Here is an 18,038-nt window from a genome sequence, read left to right on the forward strand (position 1 = left end):
TAATTCCAGTTCCAAAGGATCTAGTACTCTCTTCTGGCTTCCGCAGGCATTGCATACATGTGATGCACTTACATACAGGCAGGCAAAACACTCATAAAATAAAATTATACCAAAAAATTTAAAAGAAAGAAATACCTGGAGGACTAAAACTCTCCAAATTTGATGAACGATATTAACCTACACATCAGCACAGTTCAGTGACCCATGGAAGCTAGAAGCTGTGAGAATACACTCGTGCCACATCACACCTACTACCTTGCTACAATAAATCAAAACAAAGCAAAGATGGAAAATAACAAATGTAAGAGAAGACGTGGTGAGACTGAGACCTCCATATATTGCTGATGGGAATGTACAAGGGTGTAGCCACTGTGCAGAAGCATAGTGAATCCTTGAATCATTTAGCAGAACTACCTCAGGACCAGTCTCAGTCTATGCTGGATATTATAGCAAAATACTGTAAACTGGGTGACTTGTAGATAACATAAATGTATTTCTTACAATTCTAGAGACTAGGGACCTGGCGTGGTGGCACACATCTTTAATCCCAGCACTGGGGAGGCAGAGGCAAGTGGAGCTCTGTGTGTTCAAGGCCAGTCTGGTCTACATAGTGAGTTCCAGGCCGGCTGGGGCTACAGAGAGACCCTGTCGCAAAAAGACAAAAAAAAAAAAAAAAAAAATTCTAGAGAATAGGAAATCCAAGATCAAAGCACCAGCAGATTTCAGTGTGTGGAGAAGGCCCCTTCCTGTTCATATATGATGACCTCTCTGTAACCTCACTTAGCTTTCTGGGTTCTCTTTTATAAAGAGCCCCAGTCATGATTCGACCAACTCTTCCACATGCCCCACTGCCTAATATCACCCTGGAGCTTAGGATTTCAACATATGAATTTACTGAGGGAACACACACACACACACACACACACACACACACACACAGAGCCATGCCATTCCTAAGTATGTACCCAAAATAACTGAAAGTAGAGACTCAAGCAGATATTTGTATGCCAGTATTTAGAGCAATCTTCCTCACATTAGCTTAGAAATAAATGGACACATGTGTTGTATACATGCAATGGATGATTTATTATTCAGCCATAAAAGGAATGAAGCTTTGACATATGTTACATGAATGAACCTCAAAGGCATGCTGACTGAAACAAGACAGACAAATAAAGACAAATATTGTTTTGACAAACTATGTGATGCAGTTGTGCCTGAAATAAAAAACAGCCTGATTCTTAGCATCCATTTTAGATAACAGGGGACCCAAGCTGCTCTGAAATCCTGTTCCTTCAGCATTCTCCCAGAACTGTACTCTCCAACAAAAACCTTCCTCTCTCTTTTATTTTTTAATTTTTATTTATTTATTTTTATTTTATGTGTATGAGTGTTTTGCCTGTATGTATTTAAGTGTACTCATGTCATGAAACACCCCCAGAGGCCTGAAGAGGATGTGGATCCCCTGTAACTGGAGCTAAGGATGGTTGCTAGCCTCCATGTGTGTGCTGGGAACTGAACCCAGGTCCTCTGGAAGAGCAGCTGGTGCTCTTAACCACTGTGCTATCTCTCTATCCCCCCTCTCTTTTATTGAGACTGTATACCCAGTATGAAATGGCAAAGGAAAAGTACATTCTTATCAGAAGGATTTTGTCTCTTCTGAACCCGCCTGACCTAGTACAGCATGCATAACCACAAGCAGATATTATTGATTTAATCCCACCTGTTGCTTGCAAATGGAATAGCCTGTTGTTTTCAATAAACTTCCACAATGCTTTATACTAAAAACACACACATTCTTACATCATTCTAGGTCAAGGGCAAGAAAGGGTCATGAGGGATTAAGGCTATATGTTTAGGTTACAAGAGGAACACAAGGCCTAGTACATTGTTTTGCATTATAAGCAAGTTGAAATAGTGTTAAATAATCTCAAAGCATAAGACCATTTTTTTTAGTTGGAAGGTTAGTGTCCTAGTTTGTTTCTTCATTGTTGTGACAAAATACTCTGACCAATACCAACTTGGGGAGGAAAGGGTTTATTCAGCTTACATCTCCCAGGTCGCAGTTCATCAGGGAGCCCAAGGTAGGAACTCAGGACAGGAACCTGGAGGCAGGAGCTGGAGCACAAGCCATGGAGGAACGCTTCTTACTGGCTTGCTCCCCTGACCCCTGCTCAGCCTGCTTTCTTATGCAACATAGGCCCCCCTACCCAGGGGTGGCACAACCCGCAGTAGGCTGGGCCCTCCCACATCACTCAACAATCAAGAAGGTGCCCCATGTACATGGCCATAGGCCAGTCCAATGAAGGCAATTCCCCAATTGAGCCTCCTTCAACCCAGGTGTGTGAAGTTGACACTAAAGCTATCCAGCACAGTTAGATAATAAGTTATTTGTCTAGAGCATATACATATTGTAAAAGTCATTCCCATATTCTGGGAATTAATGTTTCATCTCATTAATAGAAAAAAAATAGGTCTGCCTGACTAGCTAAACAATCTCAATCATTATGTCAGTGTCTAGTTGCCTCCCTATGGATTAGGCACAGCTTTTCTGAAAGGTGGTCCAGATGATTGGTCAGACATACTGTCTGTATGGTCCCTAATTTATACTTACTCATAACTTTCAGATATATCAGAAGAGCAATAGCTGTCTATGGAAGGTGGCTATCCTGTTAAACTGTAAGATGTTAGCATCACCCCACCGCGACCCCAGTCCTTCACCCCCTCACACATAGATTGAGTAAAACAAATACAAATTCAAATCACTTCTTAGTTCTTAGCTAATTATATATATTGAATACCCAATGATTCTTTTGCTATTAAATTATAATTCATCTTTCCATCATTAAGAACTTAAAATTTTTAATTAAAATTTAAATGGTTTCACACATTTGAGAGACTACTCATTTAATAATAAAACTAAGCATGTGTTTCATTTAATAGTGGTATCAGCTATCAGGAACAGTCCATTTTTTTCTTTTCAGTAAAAGCAGTGCCAGTAAAAACTATACTTGGAGAAACTACTAGGCCAACCTAGCAACCACCAGTGCAATTTGGAACAAGATAATCTAAGAGAGGCAAAAGTTTCTTCCCACAAGGAGATTGTGTTGGTCAGCTTTCCATTACTATAACATCCCTGAGATATCAACTTAGAAAGAGGTTTGGAGGATTCCTTACACAAATAGCTGTTCTGGCTCAGTTTGTGTATGCCAGGCACAGTGTGGTGTAAGTGCTTAGCAAAGCAAATCTGCTTGCATCATCACCAGCCAGGGAGCAAAAAACAAAGAGAAGAGGGCCAGTGCTCCACTCTCTCTGTAGGTCCAAGCCACAGGAAAAAGTAAAAACTTAAAAACCTCCCATTAGATCCCACATTTTAAGTGTCTACTCCTCTCCATAGAACCACTCTGGGGACCAAGCTTTTAACACATGGGACTTTGGGCATAGTCTAGAACCAAGCTATAGTAAGTTCATGAGCAAGAAGATGTAGTCAGAGACAACACCTTCTGCAATGTCATTGAGAGATGAAGTAAAATATTCCAGGATTCTGCAATGAGAGAGGGGCTATGACTTCATCTGCAAGGGTCATTCATGGAGACTCAGTATCTCTATGGCCTGACTGGAACCTGTTATTTCTAAGAAAGAAAAAAAAATGTGTGGGGGAGCTGCTACTTGGAATAAATAGAACCACCTCCAAACAGAAGCTTCCTATTCTTACTGTTCTCAGGAACCTTGTTTCAGCCTCCACCCAAAATTAAAAGGGAGAAGTTTCCTCAGAACCTACCTCACAGGGACTTCTGCGTTCTGGAGGTCACCATACACTACACACACCCCAGAGGGATATTAAGAGAATTTGAGCAAGACCACTGGGCAGGCTGATAAACACCTGTATTCCTCTGACTTCACCTGGGTGGACACCATCAGTGTGCCCTGAAGTTAGTTGGCTGTCTTAGTTTCATGTATATTTTTATAAGTTTATTCAAACTTATATTCTTAAATATAAATAGTCCCTGGAGGGAGGTCAGCATATGCCAGTTTTCATCAAGGAAACTGCCTAAGCTTACCTCGAGCAAGCAGGCAGCTCACTCTGGTTTCTGCAGGAGACAGTATGGATGGAGGTCAAGACTCCAGTTTCTTCTACTTCCCAGGCAAGCTTTGGAATGACTTAGCCTCTCCCCTGGGGCACCAATCCACCGTGCTTATTAACTATTGTGTATTTTCTGGGTGTTTTAACTGGCTTTCAAATGAAACCCTGCCTGGTGTGAATACCAAGAGGCCTGGCAGCCCTGTGGCCTTCTTCTGCCCTCTGAAGCCAGCCCCACAGATCCAGAAGAAGAGATCAGGGGAGCCCTTCAACACTTGAGAGCAGTTCTTTGCTCTGATGGGTTCCTAAATTGTCCTGGGTTCCCTGTTTCTGATGTAAATAATTCACCACTTTTATAAGAGAGTTAAAGTCAGACCTTTATGAACCATGGTGAGCTTTGAGAGCTGGTAAAAGCTATCTATATTGCACCTGTGACCCCAGGACTTTTGGCAAGCTGCCCCATCTGAACTGGGATTCCATCCTTTCTCCCCTACCTCCAAAAGCGCTTGTCTGTGCAGAAAGACCTGCTTCCAACCTTGGAAATGAAAGTCCTTTTTCGGCCTCCTGCCCTCTTTGGCTGTGTCTCTGGGCCCAGAACATAGTGTCCTGCTACTCCAGAGCATACTAGGCGGGGACAATCCCAGTTTTGCCTATTCCAGGTCCCTGTTGAAGGCAAAGGCAACATCCCAAGCAGTGAGATTTAGAAGCCCCAACTTCCAAACTCTGGAAGCATCTCGAAGAGGAAACAATGCTTTCTGAATGTGAAGTTTCCTGCTTCCCGGCTAGCTGTTGGAACCATGATGCCTCAGCCTTTCTCCTCCTCTGTATCTCCCTCTCTCTCACACATAAACATGCCAGTAGCATCATAATCCAGCACTTTGCTCACTTTTATGTGCAATAACAGTCTGAGCGCTCACTTTTATGTGCAACAGTCTGAGAAGATTACTTAGAATGAAGTGTGGTTTGAGTTTGCATGGATCTTGTGCATGCTATCACCAATGCTGTAGGAGGCTGAAGCATCCTCAAAGGCAGACATTTGCTCTGAATTACTTACAACAGATGCTTAAAATGCCCCTCCCCTCCTTTACAGTGAAGACAACTATTAGGAAAAAAGGAGGCTGTATAATGAGAGTAAATACGGTAATCAAGGCATTTGCTAGCTCAGGTGCTGGACTTGGGACTTAGGAGTGCCAAATGAGGCCTCTTACAGGCTACGTTGGACCTGGGCTGAAATGTGGGTGAGACAGAGCAGAGCCCATATATCCTGGAATGCCATAGTCCAAGACAAGCCCAGAAGGAGGAAGCAGGAGGTTCACCCTTTCCCTGGGAGGCTAGCCTTCACCCCTATAAGCCACAGGCTAAGCAGAGACCTCTGTCTGCAACCAGGCAGCCCCTGCAGGTATGCTGAGCTCTGAGTAGAGCTATCGCTCCTGATTCTTCAAAGTGGACCCCAAGGGAGAAACCCAAGGAAGGCCGTGGCCACCGAGCAGGTATGATTTTGTTTCTCTTCCTTGGAGCCAAAGGCCCTCTGGCTCTGTGTAGAAACTATGCAGGAACACAGATAAAGTTTGAGGTCAGTAACACGGTGGGTATGGAGCATGTTGGCACCTTGTTCTTCTCCTCCTTCCTGGGTTAAATAAAGCCCAAGACAGCCACTGAATATTAAGCCCCCATGCCCTGCTCCCAGGCCTGCATTTGTCTTTGGGAAGAATAATCACAGTGGAAACCCCAGGTCTGTACATGCATTAGACAAGTAGCCAGCCCCCTCCAAAATAGGGCTGGAGTCCCAGACCCACTGCTGTTGTCTGAGGGAGCCAGGAACAACTTAACCCTGGCTCCTCAGGGTTTGTGAGGTTAGTACTGGCATTCCCCCGGGGCCAAGGACAGCAGCAGGACAGTCACAAGACCTCATAACCTCACTGATGGTCTCTGGGAACTCCACTACACCCATGTACAGTGGTCAGTTTTAGACTATTGCATTTTTTACCTCTGCTTGTGAGGGTTGACATCATATTTGCATGTCACAATCAGACCTGTCCTGTAGGTGTTCAGTGCCCTCACCCCATAGCACACCTTAGCTTGGCTGAAGCAAAGAGCAGAGACACAGCCTTAAAGCTCATCCACATCTAGGGCTTCTTAAGAGACCCCCTTTAGGCCACTGAACCTTCCCTTGATGAGTCAGGTTGGCACTGTCCCTGTTTGCCATTGCTTCTGGGAAGGTCAGTGGTCATCACCCAGCTGAAAGGTGACTAGATTATCTACACTGAGATCAATGTTTGGTCTCCAATGACAAGGCCAGAGTCTATTCTGAACAAGTCCTCAAAGACTATGGTTTAACCAGTCTGTTCATAGGAAGACTGTTTTCTATACATGAAAGTATCTGCTTAAAAGCATTTTTGATATATAATAAACTTAGTCTAAACCTGGGACTGGCAAGTTATGGCTCACAGGACAAATCTGGCCCACCATCTGTTTTTATAAATAAAGTTTTATTGGAACACAGTCATGCATTGCATATGGCTGCTTTTGCCCTCTAACAGCAGAATCGAACCATAGAAATAGTAAAGCCATAGAGCATAACATGTTAACTGTCTGGTCCTTCACAGAAAACATTTACCAGCTACTCTAAAAGCAAGCAACTTGATGCTGAATTATTGTGAAATAAACATAGTAGACAACCACAAAATCATTTAGACTATTTTTTAGGCAATCACTGTTTAAATTATGAAGTAATATATGATCGCATGCTTCTTGTAAAATGAAACAGCAGCATAAATACAGTTAAATTCTCCTTTGACCATCCTGTCAATCCTAAACCCCAATTCCCACCAAAGCAATGAACAATGAGGTGTTATGCCAGACCATTCTTTGCATTCATATATGTATACATGTAATATATATGTGTCTTATGTTGTTCTTATTCTGTTTTTCCAATGAGCATGACTTAGAGAGATCTATGTTCACGTAAAACTCTATCTCGTTTATTCAAACTCAAACTGTTATAAGACATTTTAGCATATAATATTTTTTAATTTTTAATTACATTTATTTATTTAGTGATATATGTAAGCATGCATGTCGTGGTGTACCTGTGGAGGTCAGAGGACAACTTGTGGGAGTCAGTTCTTTCCTTCCACCAAAATAAAATTCTGTCAGTCTCAACAGCAAACGCCTTTACCTGTCGGGCCACCTAAATAGCCCTATAATATTTTTACTTAACCACTTCTGTTTGGGTCACTGTTTAAGCTGTTTCCAAATTTTTCAGTCCCACCAATGAACCTCACTGTTCATGTATGTTTGCTTGATCACATGTGCAAGTGTTTAGAGCAGATTCAAAGAGGCCACAGCATAGGGTCCAAGGCTGTATGACTCAATTTTTTGACACGGTCATGGTCAAATGCCCATTTCAGTTTACACTTTTGCCAGCAGAGAAAAATGGTTATTAATTTTCCCCACCTGACACTGACTGTTCAATGGTTTTCACTTGGATGAGTAAAAATAGCAACCTACTAGTTTAAGATTTCAATTTCCCTGATTATAATTGAGCACTGGCTGCTCAGCCATCTCTCCAGCCCCTCCTTCCTTTCTTATAGAGCCTTGTTTTGTTTTGTTTGTTGTACTGCCTTTACCTGACCATTAAGCACAAAATGAGCAAGAGGCACAGCAGAGGGTAGTCTTGAGGCTGAGGTGTGCAGTTGTGTGGGCTGTGCACTACAATTCTGAGAAACATTGTTCACAAAAATGTAGAATTCTTGCTATGTTCTTTAATCCACTTTTATTCCATACTGTAAATTCATCTTTCTTGGAACCTTCTCTGTAGGATCTTTGAAGTTCAGACTGAAGCCATTTTTCTCTAGGGGATTTCAATACCAACTTGGATCACCATAAGCTTGGGGTTTACTGGTCACACAAGTAGTATAAATTCAAACTGAAGCCAGCCTGATTACGGGCTTGTTTGGGGGAATTCTCATAGAAACTGTTTCTTCCTGTTTCACCTGGAACCAAACTTGAGAAGGCCATGGGTTGTCATGTCTGCCGCTGTGGCATCCCACTGAGGGTATCACCCTGAGGACACCTTGTTTCATGCTGAAGGCCGTGATCTGACCCACCATGCCTCTTCCACCAGGCGTCTATCTCCTGTGTTCCCATGTCACCCCAGGCTGCAGGACAGGAGGAATCAGCTCTTTCTATCATAGTTAAATACCAACAATAAAATCCTTATTTTGACTTTAATGAGAATTAACCTTGTCTGTGTAGTAAAGGTTTTTGGAAAGCACCCTGTGTTGAGGTCATAATGTTCTCTTATAGCCCTCCTGGTTAACCAAGACTTAAATCATGAGTGGGCATTAAGTTTTAGCAAATGCTTTTTAGTCTCTATTAATTTGTCTAATTTTTGAAGAGAAGGATAAGATTTTCTCAACGCTCATGACTTCATAGCTGGGACTAGGACTCCTATAACAAAGGACAGATTATTAAGAGAAAACCAAGCAAGTTTATTAACATATCACTCACATGCTCATTCCACAAACAGAAAGCAACTCCCTGTGGAAAATAGCTCTCTCAAAACAGTGGCTAGGGGCGCTGGAGAGATGGTCAGTAGTTAAGAGCACTGGCTGCTCTTTCAGAGGACCTGGGTTTGATTCCCAGCACCCACATTGAAGCTAGCAACTATGACTTCAGTTCTAGTCACAGAATCTGACATCTCCTTCTAACCTCCATGGGTACTGCATGGAATGGGTACACTTAACATACATGCAGGCAATACACTCATACACATAAAACAAAAATAATAAATAAAAATATATATTGGCCGGGCATGGTGGTGCATGCCTTTAATCCCAGCACTCAGGAGGCAGAGGCAGGCGGATCTCTGTGAGTTCGAGCCCAGCCTGGTCTACATATGGAATCCAGGCCAGCTGTCACTATAGGGAGACCCCGTCTCAAAAAAAGGACACACACACACACACACATATATATACATATATATACATATATATATGTGTGTATGTATATAGTGGCCTGGGGACTCTGTCTCAAAGAATATTTTAGTAAGTTGTGTGTGGTAATGCAAACCTGTAATCCCAGCACTCAAGAAGCAGAGGCAGAGGCAGGAAGATTGCCACTACTTTGAGTGAGACCCTGTCTCAGATAAAAGAGCTTTAAAACAAAGAAGAGGGCAATGTCAGAGTTATTTCCACTAGCGACAAGAGAAAAAGGTGAGCCATGTGAGGTTTGCAAAGGAGAAACACTGAGAGGAGGAATAGTCAGTTCCAGATTCCACTGGCCCTGGTGGTGTTTCTGAGCCAAGAAGTCTTGCACAGTAACAAAGAGTTTCCATTCTGCCTGCAGGAGGGAAAAGAGGGAGCAGAGAGGGGCAGGGTTTTTGCAGTGTTCTGTCCCATTTTTAAGTAAGCAGGAAAGAGCATCTTTTTGAATTTTCACTGTTTTTAGCTCAACAATCTTCAATATTTCTAAAAGAAATAATTTGATTGTTTTCTTTTTCGCAGTGAATGAACTCTCTCAGTTAGATGGCTAATCCAAGATGACCAATAGTCACCAAGACCTTAGGAGGGGAGACCCTTGTTTCCCTGTGAAAAAGAACAGTGATTCAGGGAATGGAACCACATCAGTTCGATGCTTGATGAGGCTGCTGCTCGACAGAACCGCTGTGCTCTGTACTGAGCCTGAGTCTCGTTCTGTGCCTCTAAATGTGAGTGCAGGTCCTGAGGGGGAAAGTGAGGCCCTCTTTTGCACATGGTGCCTTTGAGGGAGTGTGTTTGGAGGAGGCTGAGAAAAATACTCTGCTACCTAGAACACATTCATCAACCCACCACCCCACCTCCTGCACCTCCAGGACTCACTGAGAATAGTTCCCAACTAAAAATTGAGACAGAGGCAAATCCAAACCCTATATACTATATGAAATAATTCTTGGTCCCTCTGAATCCCTGAAAAAAAAAAGGTCATAAAACTGTGGGCATTGTAGCAGTACACAGGTTCTGATAAGAGGCAGGCAGCTACATTGGAGGTCACCATGTCCTGTTAGGGGCTGGAAAGAGGTACAGAGTGTACTTGTATCAAGGGTCATGCCAGCTTTCACCTTGATCCAGGCAGTCACAAGCTGTCTGACCTCATGGATTCTGGTGACTGAGGCCCAGGAAGCACACAGGCCAACTTTCATTGATAGCAGCCCAGCTCTGTTTGAATTCATAAGACAGGGGTTTGTCCTCCAGAGATCAGCTGTGTGCCAGGGCCGAGGGGAGGAGCATTTTGCTTACCGTACTCACACCATTTCAAAGCATTTTTACCTCCATGAATGTCGTGACCATCTGTCCATTTACAGTGTAGCATTGGGTAAAGGTAAAGAAAAAGTGGTTCTGCGCTCACTGCCTTCAACCCACACACGTCACAGCCTCTCATGCCCCGCTGCATTCACCTAGGGATAAGCCCTGCTAGGCTGGCCGATGTCACAGGTGTCTCCACATGAAGTCAGGATTTTGAAATCATTTTGTAAACAATGAAACCTGTGTAAATGTTAGTTAATATGTTTACCAGTCTTCACTTAGTGGACAAAACTGATAGTTTTATAAACTCTGCTTCCCAATTTTTGTCTTCTGATATTATTTCCCCTTGCTTTTAATTCTTTGTAGTCTGGCCAGTTCTATAACTTTCACACACATACATATTTGTGTAATGTTATACATACAAATCGCATACACACTCTCTTGCACACATGCACACGCATACACACCTTATCTTGCTGCCTCCAATAGTTTCTGTCCTAAGATCACGGTTCCTTTCCCATTTCCCTGCCTTTGCTTAGAGTGTTGTTTCAGCTCCATGTTACTCCCTCCTTTCCTTCACACAGTCTCAGTGACCTGGTGTCAGAATGTTAAGTCATGACTCACTGGAAGAGTCAGGAAACTGTCACAGTATATATTGACTTTAAACAACAATTTACGATGTGAGTCATTTTGCAAGTCTGTTGAAAGATGCCTTAACTGAAGCAGTCACCCCACCATGTCATGTTTGTGTCCTGTCGATTTTTCATGGCATTAGCTCGATTTCTGAAGCCCTTACTTCTCATAGAGTGGCAGGCAGATCAGCACCATCAATGTTTCAGGGAGCTTGTCAGAAGAAAGGGACCAGGTCCTCTGCAAGAGCAGTCAGTACTCGTAACCGCTGAGCCATCTCTCCAGCCCCTGTGCCATTTTTTTATAGTGGCTGCACCATTTTACAATCCACACAGAAGATAAGGACCCCGGTTTCTCTACAGCATTGCCAGTGCCTATAGTTTTCCCGTTTGGGGATGGTGGCCATCCTAATGAATGTGAACTCAAATGTGTCTCAAAATGGTTTTGATTTTTCATTTCTCTAATGATTAGTGATGTTGAACATCTTTGAGGTGCTTTTTGGCAAATGATGTACTTTTGGTCGAAAGTATATGCCATGTGCCTTATGGTGAAAATAGTTGTTTTATGCAACTTCCCAAACCTAGCAACTTGGAAGGCATGATTAAGTGGTTAGATAGATAATGGTCATTTCTACAAAAGGTTCTGAGCTATATGTAATTCTGTTTCTGCTCTGTCTTCTGATTGCATAGGTTGTCTTCTTGGGGGTTGTCTGGAGTAGCCCTGTATGACAGACATGAGAGGGTCTCAATATGCTACAGTCTTGTCTGTACTGTTGGGGAATGTTTTAAATGTACACTCAGTGTGATGACTACTCTATTGGAAAAGAACAGTTTATGGTTCACCTCACTTTTTACTAGTTCTGGCAATATCTTTTTAGTGTCTTTGACTATGGTGACTACTAGGCAGCAGTCCAGCCAGCTCACCTTTTAATGTGGCTCTGTCTCTGTGTGTCAGACATTCAGACTCCCTAGGATCAACTGAATGAGTCAGTAGCTTCCTTGTTCCTAAGGGAGCAATTACCCCATTCCCACAGGTTCCAGATAACTCCTGGATTCTTCTTAGGTACCTGGGCCGGTCCCATGAGGAGCCCTCTGAGGTGGGCAGAGGGCAGGCTACTGATCAACCTGTTCCTGCAAGCTCAGGCTGGGCAGTCTGTTAGAGCCTCCTATACAGGAACAGAGGAGGCCATAGACACATAACACTGATTGTCTCGTCATTGTGATTGCCTTCATCTGATGGGGTCAGAGAGGAAGTTATACTTTTGCTATCAAAAACTTTCTTTGATCCTTGTCCTCAAAAGAGGTCAAATGATGGGCCTCCTTTTCCAACACACACTGCTGTCCCTCCTCCTTTTCCAACACACACTGCTGTTCCTCCCACCTTGCTTCTACCCTGCTTTCTTGCCTAAGTCTACTCTCTCCCTCCAGAATCACTAGAAAGAGTGTGGCGGGCCTTAGTCTGCACTAGGCAGGTGGGAGTCAAGAGTGATGGCAGTGCAGCAGAGTCTGAATAGGGTCCCCCATCCGTCCAACCAATGGAAGCTTCCTTGTGTAGACCCTGGGGGAGAATCCTTGTTCTTTGCAGCTTCTAAGATGACACTTTCCATGACTCGTGGCCCCTCTTGCATCTTCAAAGCTCAGCATTTGACTCCTTTCTACATCATCCTCTTTCTGTGACCAAACCTCCCAAAGTTTCCGTTTTTAAGGTTTGTGTGATTAGATTGGGCCCACCTGGAAAATGCTCGTCCTCTGTTGATCTCTCTTCTCTAGGTTTCTCATACATGTGTAGCTATGTGAGGAAACATGTTCACATATTCCAGGGCTAAGACACAGGCATCTTTGGGGAAGACTATTCTACCTAGCAAAAGGACACAATCAAAAAATATTATACCACACAATTAACTTAAATTAATTAATTTTCAGAATTTTGTGATGTTTTTTACTTGTCTTTCTAATACTTATATCATTTCTTTTTTATCTATTTATTTATTTTTTAGTCTTTTTGAGACAGCTGGCTATGTAGACCATACTGACATAAAACTCACAGAAATCTGCCTGCCTCTGCCTCCCAAGTACTGGGATTAAAGGCATGTGCCATTACACCCAGCTTGTTTTTAATATATATTTTTTATGTTTATATGTATGAGAATATTGCCTGCATGTATGTAAGTGCACCCATGTTGTGCAATGCCCACAGAGATCCAAAGACGGCGTCAGATCCCCTGGAACTGGAGTTATGGATGATTGTTAGCTGCCATATGGGTGCTGGGAACCAAACTGGGGTCTTCTGCAAAAGCAGGCAGTGCTCTTGACCACTGAGCCATCTCTCCAGCCCCTCATTTCTTTTCTTATTCTTGCTTATATTCTCTTCGATACTTATTTTTATATTTTTGTATTTTTTTCCTTCTTGTTTATTTATGTATTTGAGATGTGTTTTTGTTTTGTTTAGGTTTTTTGTTTGTTTGAAAGAGTCTCTTATATAGCCCAGGGTTCCTTGAACTCTCATATAGACTGGGCTAACCTTTAACCCATAATCCTCATGCTTCAGCCTCTGAAAGCTGAGATACAGGATTACAGTTTGGTATTTGTTTTGTTTGTTTGTTTGTTTGTTTGTTTGGTCTTTTTTTGAGACAGGGTCTCCCAGTAGCCCCAGCTAGCCTGGAACTCACTATGTAGACCAGGCTGGCCTTGAACTCACAGAGATCTTCTGCCTGCCTCTGCCTCCCGAGTGCTGGGATTAAAGGCCTACGCCATCATACCCGGCTCTGTTTTTCTGTGTTTGTGTGTGTGTAGGTTGTTGTTTTGTTTTTTTGTGGGGTTTTTTTTTTTTGCTTTTTTTTTTTTTTTGAGATAGAGTCTCACTATGTAGCCCTCGTTGGCCTGGAACTCACAGAGATCTGCCTGCTTCTGCCTTTCAAATGCTGGGATTGCAAGTATAGACCGCCATATCCGGCTTGATATTGTTTGTTCAGGAAGAGTCCCCACCGCTGTGTCAACTTCAGCCCTCATATATGCTGTTTGGAGGCCTATTAATTAAACTGAGCATCCAGTGAAATTTCTCTCCCAAATACCATTGGCTCAGAAGTTCACTTGTGGCTGAGGCTGATCAGTGTACAGGACAAGGGAGCCAGAGAAAGGTAGCAGTGGAGTCTCTGTGTCTCATCTCGTTAGTGGCCCTCCTTCTGTGTATGGTTCCTTACCTGGGCAGACAGGCTGTGAGGGGTGGCCCTGAAAACAGACCCCGGTCAGCCAGCCTAGCCTTCATGTGCTTGGGGTTTGGTAAGGGCAGAAGGGGCAATGAGAGAGCCCTTGATGATTATACTGTGAGCTTAACAGCCTCCTGCTTTGGCAGGTGCCCTGATGCGCTCTGGTTGCCCAGGTATTTTTTCTTCCTCTTTTATCATGCCCACACTGTAGCTTGTCATTCTTTCTTTCCGATTCTTCCCTGGTTTCTGCACCAACCAGTTGCCTCTCTTCTTTTTCTCTTGCCCTCTTAAGGAACAGTCCGTCACCTTAATTTCTCTTGGGCCCCATTTTTCTGCCCCCCCCCCTTTTACTTTGGTCTTTTTGAGACAGTGTCTCCCTGTAGCACCAGCTGACCTGGAACTCATTATGTAGACCAGGCTGGCCTTGAACTCAGAAAGATCTGTCCGCCTCTGCCTCCCAGTGCTTGGATTAAAGGTGTGAGCCCTCAATGCTATCTCCTGAGTCTAGACCTCCAGAGGGTCTAGGCCCTAAATTTTTAATCCCTGTTCTCACTCCCTTAGTTGCCCTTCTCTCTATTTCTCAAAGTCTGCCCCTGCTCGGTGACCAGCCTCCTCTCTCACTAGTCATTTCTTATCTAGGACTTTACTCTTCCTAGTCTATTTAGGAGAAACGTGTTTTTCACCTACGTCTTTGATAAGCTTCCCAGCCTAATATGGAAGGGCAGCATCTTGAATCTTCTACTGAACATCTTGTTCTTTCTTGCTTCAAAGACCTGAATTCCCAAGGCTGTCTGAGATCCCCGCCGTGGGCATGGGGGCAGCATGGTTTGCTTTTGTTCTACAGTTTCTAAATATTTAGCTCCAAAGGTCATTAGTGGATCACTTACTCCCAACCCTTCACTTTCCCCAGGGAACAAAGTCCCTTCCAGCACCTTCCTTTTGGTCCTTCCCATCTGCATGTCCCTGTACAGGAACAAGTTTTCTTATTTATTTTTTCCTAGTTTGAAGTCATGATCTATCCTATACATCTGAAATCATTTAAACATTCACACGGAGTGCACTGCATACTGTGGCTTAATTCTTTGTGGCTCAGCATACCCCAGGTCCATGGAACTGAAGTAGGGTCTCATCCACCCCAAACTGAACCTGAGCTTGCTCTGAGATTCCTTTCCCAAAGTCAAGCAATGCCCTGTCAGAGGAGTCCTTGTGCTGTGCTTCCTTGTGCCCCCTGTCCGTCTCTGTCAGCCACAGTCCACAAGAATTCTACTTCTGACCCTTCAACAAGTCCCCTGCATCCTATCCTTGCTCTGTTTTTCAGCCCTGAGTTCTCTAAAGCCTTGTCTTACTCTGCCCTTCCAGCCCCTTCCTCTTCTCTCATCTTACCCCTGGACAGTCCCCTGGGAAGCAGACAAGTCGGTTCCCTTAGCCCACCTCTCCATTGTTTTCTTGAAGTGAACCACCCCCTCCTTCCTTTCTTTTCCCTAAATTCTTGTCTGAAGGGCTCGCTCAGCTTCTGAGTGGCGTGTGTGCAGCATTCTCTGGAGCAGTGTTCTCTCTCCTTCCTCTTCAGGCCAAAAGCCATGTCAGGCTCTGCCAGCAGCCTCCATTTTATTATGTGCATAGAGCCCTCACACCCATCAGCGGGTAGAGCTATAGTCTACGATGCGCAGAGAGAGTACTCACTTTATCTCCGACCTTAGGAAGCAAAAGACAAATTCTTCCCTCTTCCAAGCAAATTGCTGGGTTGTATGGCAAATTTATGTTTAACATTTTAAGGAACTGAAATCCACTGAAAGTTTGGTATTTGTGTAGACCTACGTGTGAAATAAGAAAATTAAGGAACCAAAAATAGAAGACCAATTTTCCCCAGAATAAATTTCCTGACATCTAAGATGTGCATAACTGCACTAGAAATTTCTAAAAAGCAGAGTGACATTTTCCTGGGCCTTGTATAAAAAGTTTATCATATACAAAGAAGTCTACCTCAAAAATGTGGCCATTCTCCCCCTCAAGACATTTGTAAGATTCTGAAGATCCTCTTATAATCTTCTTTCCTTTTGGACAGAGTCGCTTGTATTTCAGATTGGATTTGAACCCACTATATAACTGAGGATGCCTTTGAATTTGTGCTGCCTCCCCCTCTCAAGTGCCAGGATTTCAGGAAGTGTCACCATACCAGGTTTTGTGTGGTTCTGGGGATTGATTCCAAAGCCTTGTCCATGCTAGGCAAGCACTCTACCAGCTGTGCCACATCCTCAGTCCACTTTTGAAGTCTTTCATGACTGAAAAGACACACTGTTCAGGCTCTAGAGCCAAAAGACTGAGCAGGACATACCCGAGGAACAGGAGTAAGCAGAGCCTTGAAGTGAGCCTTAGCAAAAGTACAACAGGGTCCTGACCCACCCCATCCTCAACCAAATTAAACTGAAATGGTTAGTCCCTTATCTGCTGCCTACCAGATAACCTTTTCTGGTAAGTCTTGGTGATTTGGGACTTTTGCTTCTTGTAACAGTAGATCTTCTTTCCCTTTGCTGAGCCTACCCTGCCCAGAATTGGAAAAGGTCCCCAAGGAGGATGTGGAAGTCAGCTTACACACCATGGGCTCTCCCTCCAGTGGAATTTCAGTTTGTTTGGTTTTTGTTGTTTCATGGTGTGCCAGAGTCTTTAAAAGGCGACGGGTTTGTGACTAATCCACCTTTATCTAGCTTTTGCAGCAGGATCATTTGTATGACATGATTCCTGCATGCGACAAGGAAGCAAAACTCTCACTAGATTATTCAAAGTCAAACCACAGATATCACACCATTTTATCCACTAATACTTCAAGGTATTGCCTCCAGAGGTAAGGGGTTGTTAGGAACTCTGTTTTAAAACAGACATAATAATTCCTTGATATAGTCTAGTGTCGTCAGTGTATAAATTTCCCTAAATCGGCTAATGAGCTTGGTTGCTTTGCTTGGGTTACTATCCAAACATTACACGAATTCCTTATAGATAAAAATCTTTTTAGGCTGGCCGTGACCTCACAGAGTTCAGCCTGCCTCTGCCTCCTGAGTGCTGGAATTAAAGGGGTGCACCACCATGCCTTCCTCATTATTGCAATTGTTTTAAAGATTTATTTTTATTATATTTTTATTTTATTTTAAAAATATTTTATCAATTTTATTTTATTTTATGTGTATGAATGTATTTCCTGCTTGTATGTAAGTGCACCACGTTGTGCAATGCCTGCCAAGGTCAGAAGAGGGCACCAGATCCCCTGGAACTGGAGTTATGGATGGTTGTTAGCTGCCATATGGGCGCTGGGAATCAAACCAAGGTCCTCTGCAAGAGCAACCAGTGTTCTTAACCACTGAGCCATATCTCCAGCCCCTATATTTTTATTTTAAGTGTATGAGTGTTTTCTCTGCATGTATGTTAAGTGGACCATATGTGTGCTTGGTACAGGTGGAGGCCAGAAGAAGGCATTGGATACCCTGGATGGTTGTGAACCACCATGTGGGTGCTGGGAATCAATCCATGGTCTGCAAGAGCAAGAACAGCAAGTGCTTTTAGCCTCTGCACCATCTCTCTAGCCCCGTTATTGAAAAAATTAAAAATATATTTTATTTAATTGTTTTTAAATTTTTTGAAAAATATTAGGCCGGGCATGGTAGCACAGGCCTTTAATCCCAGCACTCGGGAGGCAGAGGCAGGCAGATCTCTGTGAGTTCAAGACCAGCCTGGTCTACATAGTGAGTTCCAGGATCGCTGGGGCTACAGGGAGACCCTGTCTCAAAAGGACGGAGAGAGAGAGAGAGAGAGAGAGAGAGAGAGAGAGAGAGAGAGAGAGGGAGGG

The 18,038-nt window shown here is 43.4% G+C and overlaps 1 protein-coding gene across 1 annotated transcript in view; it reads left to right on the forward strand.

Annotated features, from left to right (window-relative positions):
* Nucleotides 1–5,285: 5,285 nt before the first annotated feature.
* The window catches only part of Nr1i2 (nuclear receptor subfamily 1 group I member 2), a 67,749-nt gene continuing 54,996 nt past the window's right edge, over nucleotides 5,286–18,038 (forward strand). Inside the window, exon 1 of the mRNA XM_008842901.2 lies at nucleotides 5,286–5,571. The gene's annotated coding sequence lies outside the window, so the exon portion shown is untranslated. The remainder of the gene's footprint in view (nucleotides 5,572–18,038) is intronic.

This window comes from Nannospalax galili, unplaced genomic scaffold (genome assembly GCF_000622305.1).
Source record: "Nannospalax galili isolate Female #2095 unplaced genomic scaffold, S.galili_v1.0 scaffold18, whole genome shotgun sequence".
Classification (NCBI taxonomy): Eukaryota; Metazoa; Chordata; class Mammalia; order Rodentia; family Spalacidae; genus Nannospalax; species Nannospalax galili.